Consider the following 12,797-nt stretch of genomic DNA (forward strand, 5'->3'; position numbering starts at 1 on the left):
TGCCCATTGTCGGCTGTGTGACTTTGGGCAAGTCGCTTCACTTCTCTGGGCCTCAGTTCCCTCATCTGTGAAATGGGGATTGACTGTGAGCCCCACGTGGGACAACCTGATTACCTTGTATCCCCCCCCAGCGCTTAGAACAATGCTTTGCACGTAGTAAGCCCTTAATAAATGCCATCATTATTATTATTATTATTCACTTCTCTGGGTCTCAGTTACCGCATCTGTAAAATGGGGGTTAAGACTGTGAGCCCCATGTGGGACAACCTGATTACCGCTTTGAACAGTGCTTGGCACACAGTAAGCGCTCAATAAATATGATTGATAATAATAATGATAGCATTAGTATTTGTTAGTATTTATTAGCAAAAAGTATTAGCAAATACTAATGCTTTTGTTGAGCACTCAACAAATGCCATCGTTATCATTATCAATCAATCATATTTATTGAGCACTTACTGTGTGTAGAGCACTGTGCTAAGCGCTTGAAAATCTGAACGTCCCAGGGTGGGCTCAAACCACCAACCTTTTGGTTAACAGCCAAACGCGCTAACTGATTGCGCCACAGAGACCTCCATTATCCACAGAGACCTCTATTATCCTCTCCATTCCCTCACCACACACAACCACAAAGCGCTCACGCAATCTCCTATGGCACAACCATAATTCATTCATTCATACTGAGCATTTACTGCGTGCAGAGACTGTACTAAGCGCTTGGAAAGCACAAATCGGCGACATATAGAGAAGCAGCGTGGCTCAGTGGAAAGAGCCCGGGCTTGGGAGTCAAAGGTCATGGGTTCAAATCCCGTCCCTGCCAATTCGCTGTGTGACTTTGGGCAAGTCACTTAACTTCTCTGGGTCTCAGTTACCTCATCTGTAAAATGGGGATTAAGACTGTGTGTCCCACTTGGGACAACCTGATTACCTTGTATCCCCCCCCCCCCCCCCACGCGCTTTGAACAGTGCTTGGCACATAGTAAGTGCTCAACAAATGCCAGCATTATCATTATCCTCTCCATTCCCTCACCACACACAACCACAAAGCGCTCACGCAACCTGTGGCGCAACCATAATTCATTCATTCATACTGAGCATTTACCGTGTGCAGAGACTGTACTAAGCGCTTGGAATGTACAAATCCGGCAACATATAGAGAAGCAGCGTGGCTCAGTGGAAAGAGCCCGGGCTTGGGAGTCAAAGGTCATGGGTTCTAATCCCAGCTCTGCCACGTATCAGCTGTGTGACTTTGGGCAAGTCACTTAACTTCTCTGGGCCTCAGTTACCTCATCTGTAAAATGGATATTAAGATTGTGAGCCCCACGTGGGACAACCTGATTACCATATATCCCCCCAGCACTTAGAACAGTGCTTGGCACATAGTAAGCACTTAACAAATGCCATCATTATTATTATAATTATTATTGTTATTAGAGACAGTCCCTACCCAACAACTGGCTCACAGTCTACAAGATAATGCACTCACGCAATCTCCTGAATGCAGCAAGACCATAATGCACTCACGCAATCTCCTGAATGCAGCAAGACCATAATGCACTCACGCAATCTCCTACATGCAGCACAACCATAAGGCGCTTGCACGCAATCTCATGCATGCAGCAACCACAGCAGAGTGGCTTAGTGGAAAGAGCCCAGGCTTGGGAGTCAGAGGTTGTGGGTTCTAATCCCGACTATGCCACTTGTCTACTGTGTGGCCTTGGGCAAGTCAGTTCACATCTCTGGACCTCAGTTACCTCATCTGTAAAATGGCAATTAAAACTGTGAGCCCCAGTGGGACAACCTGCTTACCTTGTATCTACCCCAGCGCTTAGAACACTGATTGGCACATAGTATGCGCTTAACAAATGCCATCATCATCATTATTATATTCATTTCATTAATTTCATTAATATTCATTTCATTATTATATTTATTTCAGTCATATTCATTGAGTGCTGTGTACAGAGCACTGCGCTAAGCGCTTAGGAAAGTACAGTTCAACAGTCAACAGTGACATTCCCAGCCCCCAGAGAGCTTGCATAGTGTTCATCCAGGCCCCACACATCTATAATTGTATTTATAGTGATGCCTGTCTAATTGTTTTGTTGACTGTCTTCTAGACTTGTTGGGTAGGGATTGTCTCTGTTGCCAAATTGTACTTTCCAAGCGCTTAGTACAGTGCTCTGAACAGTAAGTGTTCAATAAATGCAATTGAATGAATAGTAGGTTCCCTCATACACACATTCACACCCACACCTAGAGACGCACACGGACACAGGCGCACAGCGTGTGGGCGTGCCCCAGCTGGCTCTGCCGCTTGTCAGCTGTGTGACCTTGGGCAAGTCACTTCTCTGTGCCTCAGTTGCCTCATCTGTAAAATGGGGGTTAAGAGTGTGAGCCCCACGTGGGACAACCTGATCACCTTGTATCCTCCCCAGCGCTTAGAACAGTGCTTTGCACATAGCGCTTAACAGATACCAAAATTATTATTATTATCATATACCCCTGGGCATATGTGATGTCCATGGTGTACAGAGCACACGTTCGCCTTCACAAAACAAGACAAACGCATATGCCTGTGGTGCACACACTGGTCAACTCTCAGGCCTTGTGCATGTCAACCCAAACCCTCCCAGCCCCAGTTCATGGGTGGTGCCCACTGAGCCCCTATTTCCCGTGAAGTCCCGGCCAAAGGCAGGGGCTTTGCCGATGGGAGCGACCTGGAGCATCTCCTGAGCCCCCCTTCCCCGCTGCGTGTGGTGCTGATCAATCCCACGTAATAAACGAGCGATTCGGCCCAGAGCCCCCCAGCCGGGGTTCCCATGGCAACGGGGACTAGATCCGCTCTAAGCCTCCCGCCTTCAAGTGCGAGACGGAAGGCTTAGTGGGAGGCCTTTGCTCCCTTCTTCCCCATGTTATCCCCCCTCCTTCCTTCTCCCCGGAAACTAGGGGAACAATTCGCCCTCCAGACCCGGGTTCCGGGCTGCCCTTCCCAGAGGAGGCTAGCAAGATTCATTTACTCAATTGTAGTTATTGAGCATTTACTGTGTGCAGAGCACTGTACCAAGCACTTGGGAAAGTACAATACAGCAATAAAGAGAGACAGTCCCTGTCCTCAACGAGTTCACAGTCTGGGAAAGGGAGACAGACATCAATATAAATAAATAAAATGACAGATATATACATAAGTGATGTGGCATGGGAGGGAGAGCAAAGGGACTAAGTCGGGGTGACGCAGAGGGGACTGGGAGATGAGGAAAAGTGGTAATTGGTCTGGGAAGATGACCTTTTTAAAACAAAAATGGTATTAAGCACTTACTATGTGTCATCATCATCATCATCATCAATCGTATTTATTGAGCGCTTACTGTGTGCAGAGCACTATACTAAGCGCTTGGGAAGTACAAGTTGGCAACATATAGAGACAGTCCCTACCCAAAAGTGGGCTCACAGTCTGAAAGGGGGAGACAGAGAACAAAACCAAACATACTAACAAAATAAAATAAATCTAGGCGCTGGGGTAGATACATGCTAATTAGGTCAGACACAATCCCTGACTCGCACAGGGCTCACAGTCTAAGTAGGGGGGAGAACGGGTATTTAATCCCACTTTACGGTTGAGGAAACTGAGGCACAGAGAAGTTAAGTGAGTTGTCCAGGCTCAGCACAGCAGACAAATAGAAGGGCTGGGATTCGATCCCGTGCTCCATCCCCTAGGCCATGCTGCTTCTGTGGGTAGAGCTTCGGGCCTGGGATGGGTAGCCCGTTCCCATGCCAGCTTCCCAGGCTCCTGAGCAGAACAAGAACCTCCCCTTGCAGCAAAAGGATAAGGAAAGACTGGAGAGAGGTGATTCAAAGATTCCCCACCCTCCCCATGGGTGAGGACAGCAAGTCCTAACTCTACCCATGCAGACGGTTACACACAGAGACACACACCCATGTACAGCCACACACATACACACACTCGCATACACATTCCCCGCACTCATAGACACACTCACAGAAAGTCTGCTCCTTTGGCAGCTTCCAGATCCAGAATTGCACCCTCGAGTTCCTTCAGCCGTGAGTGAAACTAAAGCAGAGGGGAGCAGGGCTAAGTCTGGTCAGGTAGGAATGAAAAGGAGAAGAAGCCTTACTAGGTTTTCTGAGCTAACTGGATGGAAGGAGCACTTGGCCTTATTTAGTCTTCGTACAGTTAAAAGGATGATCTGGCCAGAGTCTAGAAATAAGTATAATATGTATATTCTAGAAGACAAAAAAGATCTGAGCCTAGCAAATATGTGGACGAACATTTGACCATTATCGCTACCATATGCTTTTGCTTTTCAGACTGTGATTTATTGATGTTTTTAAATGCTATTTTACTGAACTTCCCTGCAGTGCTTGAGGTAATGATCATGCCATCTTCTTTTGTATGAGAAACACAGAATTCTGAAGTCAAAACCTGGCTGACAGAAGAAAAACTGAACTGCAGATATTTAAGATAAAAACATATTCATTATTTTCAAGCTTGCACATGATTCAGAAAGAACTTTAAATATTTTTACCTTATTTTTTTGTTCCCCCAAAGCCTTCCAATTGACCTTGAAGGTTTAAAAAACTTCCTGGCCCAAAACACAGAATCCTGAAATCAAAACCTGGCTGACAGAAGAAAAACTGAACTGCAGATATTTGAGATAAAAACGTATTCGTTATTTTCAAGCTTGCACATGATTCATAAAGAACCTTAAATATTTTTACCTTTTTTTATTGTTCCCCCAGAGCCTTCCAATTGACCTTGAAGGTTTAAAAAACTTCCTGGCCCTCTTGAGCTTTCTCTTCCCCAGGAAGTAAAGATTTATTCTTCCAATGTTGTTCCAGTAAGAGTTGTTGCTCATTCCACTTGCTCATTCTGTTGGAGAGAAAAACTAGTTGTTCTCTCTACCACACCAGCAACTTTGACTTTGTCTGGGCATGAAGAACTGCTGGTTGCTGCACATGTGTTTGCATCTCTGGGTTGCATCTCTGCTCCCGAAATGCAAAATCCTATGGATTCTGTCAAATAGTTGCTTAATCAATCCTGCTTAAATCAATCAATATGATTGATTGATATAATAATATACAATAATATAACACTGCAGAACACTGTTACTAAGTGCTTGAGAGATTACAGTAGTTGCCAAAGATGTGATTCTTGTCTCCAAGGAGCTTACACTTCTAAGATCCCAGCCAGTGGGTTCAAGCCATAGCCATCTTAGACTGTGTGACCCATGCGGGACAGGGACTTTCCAATCCGATTATCTCGTATCCCTCCAAGCGTTTAGTACAGTGTTTGGCACAGAGTAAGCGCGTCATAAATGCCAAGATCAGATCCACTAATTCTGTTGTGCTCTCGCAATGCTTACTTAATAAATGCTGTGCACACAGTTGGCGCTCAGTAAATACCACCAATCGACTGATTGTCCATTAGATTTTAAGCTTCTCAGGGGCAAGAATTGGTTCTTACACTTCTGAATTGCCGCCAAGATGCCAGTAGAATCAATAAAGAGCCCTGAGAAGCAGCAGGGCTTACTGGAAAGAGCACGATCCTGGGTGTCAGAGGTCCTGGTTACTAGTCCCAGCTCTGCTAGTTGCTTGCTGTATGACCCTGGGCAAGTCACTTAACTTCTCTGTGCCCCAGTTCTCCTGTTCTTCCTCCTGCTGAGGGGGGTGGGGGGGGGAGGGAGATGAGGATCCTCTAAGCTTCCTGAAGCCAGGCTCAGGAGGCAAGATAGCTGTCTGGACCCTCCCCACACCCCAGATGATCCCCTTGCTGTTTGGGGTGCTTACCCAAAAGTCAGGGGAGTAGTAGTAGTCTGAGCCATTTCTAGCCATTTTCACCCTCTAAGCTGGAGGCCTTTAGGACCTGAGGACATAATTGGGTGTTGGTGCCTTCCTTCAGTGGCTCCAGGGACCTCTTTGGCTAGGAGAAGGGGTGAGGAGACGCCAGGTCTTCTTTCCCCCGGCCAGCCAACAGGATCAGCTGCCGACCAGGGCAGACATACAGGGATTTCAAAGCTGCCCTTCAGGAGGAAGGTAAGCCAGAAAGAGCTTTTGGCTGGCTAAGACCAAGCCAATGAAATCCTGGCCCAGATCACAATCATCTTTCACAACTCCCAAGTTCAAATCCCAACCAACTGGGGTGAAGGGCTATTCAGACCACAAGCTGGTTCTCTTTCATGCTTTCTACATCCAGTTAGTATTATTGTATTTGTTAAGCACTTACTATATGTCAAGCCCTGTTCTAAGTGCTGGGGTAGATACAAGTTAATCAGGTTGGACGCAGTCCCTGTCCCTCATGGGGCTCACAGTCTAAGTTGCAGGGAGGACAGGTTTTTAATCCCCGTTTTACAGTTGAGGAAACTGAGGCAAAGAGAAGTTAAGTGACTTGCCCAAAGTCACACCGCAGGTAAGTGGAGGAGCTGGGTTTAGACTCCGAGGCAATGCTGCTTTCCAGTGAAGGTCTGCAGACCAGCACAGCTGATGTAATGTCCAGTGCCTGGCTATTTCCCATTTGTTTGGGTTTTTTTTACAGTACTATGCACCATACTAAACATTGGAGTAGAGACAAGATGGGGCACTTTTCTAGCCCCATACCCAATTGGGTTTAGCCAGTCATCCTTAACCTGGGGAGTAAGCATTAACAAATATTATTTGTTAATATAAAATATTATTATATATTATTATTATTATTATATATTATATAAATATTTACTTTGTGCTCTGCACACAGTAAGCGCTCAATAAATACAATTGATGATTATTATCACTATTATTATTGTTATTATTTATCATTCCAACACTAAGTACAGTACTTGGCACATAGTAAGCTTTTAATAGATACCACTATTAGTATTAGCATCCCAGCTAGATGCTGGTTTTTTAAAGTATTTGTTAAGCACTTACTATGTGTCAAGCACTGGGGTAGATACAAATTAATCAGGCTGGATTCAGACCTTGTCCTACATGGAGCTTACAGTCAAGTAGGAGAGAGAACAGTTATTGAATCCTTATTTTGCGGTTGAGGAAACTGAGGCATAGACAAATGGAGTGATTTGCCCAAGGTCACACAGAACCCTGGTCCTCTGGCTCCCAGTCCTGTGCTCTCTCCACTAGGCCATATTGCTTCCCTCTAGGCCATGCTGCTTCTTTTTCTATGTGCTCTGCACATAGTAATTGCTTAACAAATACCACAAATATTTATATATTACTAGACAAATTAGGCGGTTTCTATCCCACACTTACAATCCGCTGGGGAGAGGAGCCAGCCAAGCACACTAGAAACACAAAGAGTAATCTCAAAGCAAGCCTCCAAGCTTTGCTATTCTTTCAGAATGGGAGGAAAAGGCAATCAATCAAGAGTCTGAAGAGAGTACTGTGTGGAAAGGACTTTTGGGAGAGTACAGCATAGGTACAGGACGTGATGAAAGTCAAACTCATGCTTAAGGAGCTTGTAATCTAAAGGAGGAAACATGCAAAACTTATTTACAGAAAGTGGTAGCAGGAGGAAGAATAAAGACATAACTGGAAGGATGAATATGCATATATATCCTTAGACTAAGTCCTAAAGACTTAGACTCTTGCTTCCCTTATCTGAAATTTACTTTAATGTCTGTCTTTCCACTAGATCGAAATTTCTTGGAGACAGGGATCATATCTACCAACCCTATTCTACTCTCCCAAGCGAGCCACACAGTAAGTGCTTAATAAATATCATTACTTGTTTGATAACTGGAAAATAAGCAGGGAACATAAATATATGAATCTATAAGTGTTAATGATTGTGTCTATAAATACGTAAGCATTAAGCAGGGCTGTTAGGCTTTTACAACCTGAGTGGTGACAGTAAACTGGGGAATGCTTCCTGGTGAAGGTGGCTTTTTTGAATGGTACTTGTTAAGCGCTTATTATGTGCCAGGCACTGTATTAAATGGTGGGGTAGATACAAGATAATCAGGCTGGACACAGTCCCTGTCCCACATGGGGCTCACAGTCTAAGTCAGAGAGAGGATAATTTAATCCTTATCTTACAGATGAAGTAACTGAAGCACGGAGAAGTCAAGTGACTTTCTCAAAGTCACGCAGCAGACAGATGGTAGAGTTGGGATTAGAACCCACATCCTCCAACTCTCATGCCCGTGCTCGTTCCACTAGGCCTCGCTGATTTCGGGGAGAAGGGGCAGGCACTGTGGCCCCCTAACCTCTCCCCGAAGAACAGGGACCATGTCTAATTCCCACCTGTGTGTGCTTTCCCAGCATTTAGTGCAGCGCTCCGCACACGTTAAGTGCTTAATAAATACTATCACTCCTACTAAGCCAGAGGAAAGCCCAGAGATTTGCTCGAGAAAGGACCCCAATCAGCCCAGCCAGTCGAAGGAAACATGAGCACAGCTGGCAGTCAGGGGAGAGTCCCTCCAGCCGGAGGATTCCCGGCGCCCTCTGAGCAAACAGGCACCCCTCCAGGCAGGCCTGCAACCCATTACATTGGTCCCCGGGAAACACAGGATGCCGGCCTGGCCTCAAATAGTCCACTGCACCCTACCTGGGCTTCTCAAAAAGTGTGACTAAAGTGTAACAAATGTTTCTCCCTCCAGTTGCCTCCTCAAAAGATGTATTTTTGTGCCCCGCTTCCCCACGACCCACTGTTCCCGTGCCCTGGAGAACAAAGGAACAATTCCAGCTTGACTCCAGCCAAGAGTCAGATAGAAAAAAACTAGAGGCGGTTTACACTACTCCATGCTAACCCTCATGTTGGGGATCTACTCTTCTGACACTCCCCCTCTGCTCCTGTCTCCACGAGTAAAGGCTTTCCCGAATATGGCCTGGGCCCTGTGTCCTTGCTGTTGCCGTTAGAATTAAGACAGTCATTGAAATGAAATGACATCAGATGCACATAATTAACATACTCACTGCCGAGAGCCCATTTTCTCCGTTAGGGAAGTGAATAAAAATGACTGTGAAATAATCCCATGTAAGGCATCGGGGCTCCTGCAAGCAAATAACCAGGGTTGCCGTTGGGAGGCTGCCCAAGCCAAGGTAGGGTTCACTGGCCGTGCCACAGGTGGTTTCATTTGCACTGGAGGAGTCTCCAAGTGGAGCCTGGCAGTGAAGTTTGCCTTCCTGGTAGCCCCCAATCCCTGCCCTGGCTACCGTAGATTGAAAGCAGCAATTAATCAAGGGTATTTATCAACTAACCCTGAACCCGTGCCCTGGTCATGGGTTCTACTGCTGGCTCCACCACTTGTCTGCTGTGTGATTTTGGGCAAGTCACTTCACCTCTCTTTGCCTCAGTTAGTTCATTGGCAAAATGGGGATTAAGACGGCGAGCCCCACATGCCCCGATTTGCTTGTATCCACCCCAGCTCTTAGTACAGTGCCTGTCCCATAGTAATCACTTAACAAATACCATAATAATAATAATTATTATTACTACTAAGCACTTGGGAGAGTACAGTACAACAGAGTAGGTAGCCCTGTTCCCTGCCCACAATGAGCTTACAGTCTAGGGCAATGCCACTGCTTCCTTGGTGCCCGGCAACCTGGCAGTTTCAGGGTGCCCTAAGGATGCCCAGCCTGTTTCCATTTTAAAGGCAACACTGGGCCACGTTTAGCAAGATGTTCGCTTTGGGAAGTGTTGGCAGTGACCAGTTGTGAGGATGGTATTTAGAGAGCAACTTAGAGGGTTAAGGGGTTGCCAGATCTGGTAGCCCCGTCTTCCTCAAGCTTTCTATAAAGCCCTGAATCATTTCAGACCTGATTGTAAGTGAATTGGATAGAGCACGAGCTTGGGAATCAGAAGAACCTGCGTTCTAATCCCAGCTCGGCCACTTGGTTGCTGTGTGATGTTTGGCAATTCACTTCACTTCTCTGTGCCTCAGCTGCCTCATCTGTAAAATGGGGATTAAGCTGTGAGCCCCATATGGGACACAGAGTGTGTCCAACCCTGATCATCTTGCATGTGTCCCTGTCCTTAATACAGTGCCTGGCACGTAATAAGCGCTTAACAAATACCATAAAATAATCAATTAATCAATCATATTTATTGAGCATTAACTGTGTGCCGGATACTGTACTAAGCGCTTGGGAGAGTACACCACAACAGTATAACAGACACATTCGGGGGTGCCAAGCAGTGCTCTGCACACAGTAAGTGCTCAATAAATATGATTGAATGAATGAATGAAACCCAGAGCCCTGATGAACTGAGAACTCTGAGCCTGGCCTGGCCTTTGAACACCCAGCACTTTCTGAGTTGCTGAAGCTTCCTTTCTGCCCCTCTGGGGATCTGTTTCTGAGTCCCCTCTCTACCTTCCCTTTTTTTCCTGGGATCAGGGATTCTGAAACATCCCATTTATTTCCCTCAATGGTAAACAGTGGTGAGGTCGGGGAGGGTGAGAGAACGGCCAAGGGAAAGCACTAACTGTCTGCCAGGGGGATTAATTAAGCAAAACCGAGGAAGCTGAGAACTGGCAATTCTACCCGAATGCTTATTTTAAGAGAAACCAGAATGATTTAACAGGCAGGCGGGACTTAGCAATCACCCTGAGTTTCAACTTGGTTTTATTAGTTCCCCTTCCTGATAACCCCCTGAGTTGGCTTAATATTCTCTCCCTCTCTTCCAGGTGCTGAAATAATAATTATTATTATGAAATTTGTTAGGTGCATACTATGTACCAAGTACTGTATGAAGCACTAGGTTGGACCCAGTCCCCGTCCCACATGGAACTCGCAGTCTAAGTAGAGCGAATAGGATTTAATCCCCATTTTTACACATGAAGAAACCTAGGTATAGAAAAGTTAAGTGGCCAAGGTCACACAGCAGGCAAGCGGCAGAGCCAATATTAGAACCCAGGACCTCTGACTCTCAGGCCTGTGCTCTTTCCACTAGGCCATGCTGCTTCCCCAAAATAAAGCACCCCAAGCTTAGGAACTTACCCCAACACCCTCGCCGCCCCCCCACCAACCAAACACCTTCCTGCCTTCCTATGTCCTGAGCCATTCTGGCCTGGACCATTATCAATCAATCAATCAATCGTATTTATTGAGCGCTTACTATGTGCAGAGCACTGTACTAAGCGCTTGGGAAGTACAAATTGGCAACACATAGAGACAGTCCCTACCCAACAGTGGGCTCACAGTCTAAAAGGGGGAGACAGAGAACAGAACCAAACATACCAACAAAATAAAATAAATAGGATGGAATGCAGCAGCCAGGAAAGAGGATGAGCCAACACCTGTAAAAATTGTGGCTTGCGTTTTGGGTTCAAAGAAGCAAAAGGCAGGGGGAATTCAGATTTTTATGAAGAGGTCCGCACCTGGAGCTATATTTATTACTGAGGGGGACACCCTTTGTTTGAACTCTGAGTCCGGGTGTTCAATTTATCATTATCGCTGTCACTCTCGGTGGGTTTCCAGTTCAGTCATTACCTCAGATGCTGCAACACGCTCGGCACCTGCTGTCACTGGGAAATGAGAGATGAGAACAGAAATTCAAGCCCAGATCTCCTATCTGGCAGTGCACCATGCTAATCCTTTCTGTGAATGCAGTACTAGCGTTTAAGGGTGAGATTTCCATCTAGTGACCACTGAACAATTCCCGGAACTTTTCAGTTTGGAGACATATATTTCCTGTGTTGAATCGTACTGCAATAATAATGATTGTGGTATTTATTAAGGGTGTACTCTGTATCAACCACAGGGCTAAGCACTGGGGTAGATACGAGATAATCAGGTTGGATGCAGTCCCTGTCCCATATAGGGCTGAAAGCCTAAAGGGGGAGAGAGAACAGGTATTTCATCCCCATTTTACAGAGAAGGCAACTGAGGCCCAGAAAAGTTAAATGACGTGTCCTTGATCACAAAGCTGTACTTGCCCATTTCTTGAAAGCATGATACTCCACCATAATGTAGCCTAGGAGCACCTCCTCATGAAGGGACTTCAGGATTGAGGTTATTAGCAGTAAACCCTAATACATAAAAATATTTTTTCCCCAAAAGGAGCAATTTCAAAGAAAAATGATGGGCCAATATATTCAGCTTTACTTAGAGGTATTCCCCCATCAGGTCAGTGAAGTTGAGTTAAATTTGGTCAACACAAGCAACTAATCTGTATAATTCCTCAAAAGCAGAGTTTTCAACCCAAAACATCGTAGTTCTTTCTCTTAGCAGAGGTAGAGATGCCAGTCCTTGGGTATGTCATAGCTAGCTAAGGAAACATTCACAAAAAAATGAATTTTAAAGATGTTGGATCAGAGGCTACCCAAAGCAGTTAAACTCTGTGTACGTCAATGTGCCAATCTGGAATTCATTGCTGAACCAACCTCAGCCATCCCTCTGATTCCCAGTCCTGTACTGTAACCACTAAAACCTCTAAAATCACGTCTTCTGAAATCACATCCCTTCCAGGAGGCCTTCCCTAATTAATTTGTAATCTCCACACCCTGTATACCTCCCAACTGCTGCTTCAACACTTCCATGCCACCCCCATCTGTAATTTATTTTAGTGCCTCTCCTCCACTAGATCGTAAGCTCCTTGAGGGCAGGGATCATGTCTATAATTCTGTTGTACTCCCTTAAGCTCTTAATACAGTGCCCTGCCCCCAGTAGGGTCTCATTAAGTACTAGTGATTGATTGAAAGATGTCTTCATAAGCCCAATTTAGTGTTCTTAGGGAAATGGGACATTATTATTATTAGTTATTATTAATACTGGCATTGATTAATCACAGTGTGAAGCCCTGTGTGGGCAAGGATTGTCTCTATTGCTGAATTGTACTTTCC

General features: G+C 45.5%; 1 non-coding gene across 1 annotated transcript; it reads right to left on the reverse strand.

The window, feature by feature from the left end:
• Positions 1–498: 498 nt before the first annotated feature.
• TRNAN-GUU lies at positions 499–572 on the reverse strand. The gene has a single exon. It is a non-coding gene; the product is annotated as a tRNA-Asn (tRNA).
• Positions 573–12,797: the final 12,225 nt, after the last annotated feature.

The sequence above is a fragment of the Tachyglossus aculeatus genome, chromosome 13 (genome assembly GCF_015852505.1).
Source record: "Tachyglossus aculeatus isolate mTacAcu1 chromosome 13, mTacAcu1.pri, whole genome shotgun sequence".
Taxonomy (NCBI): domain Eukaryota; kingdom Metazoa; phylum Chordata; class Mammalia; order Monotremata; family Tachyglossidae; genus Tachyglossus; species Tachyglossus aculeatus.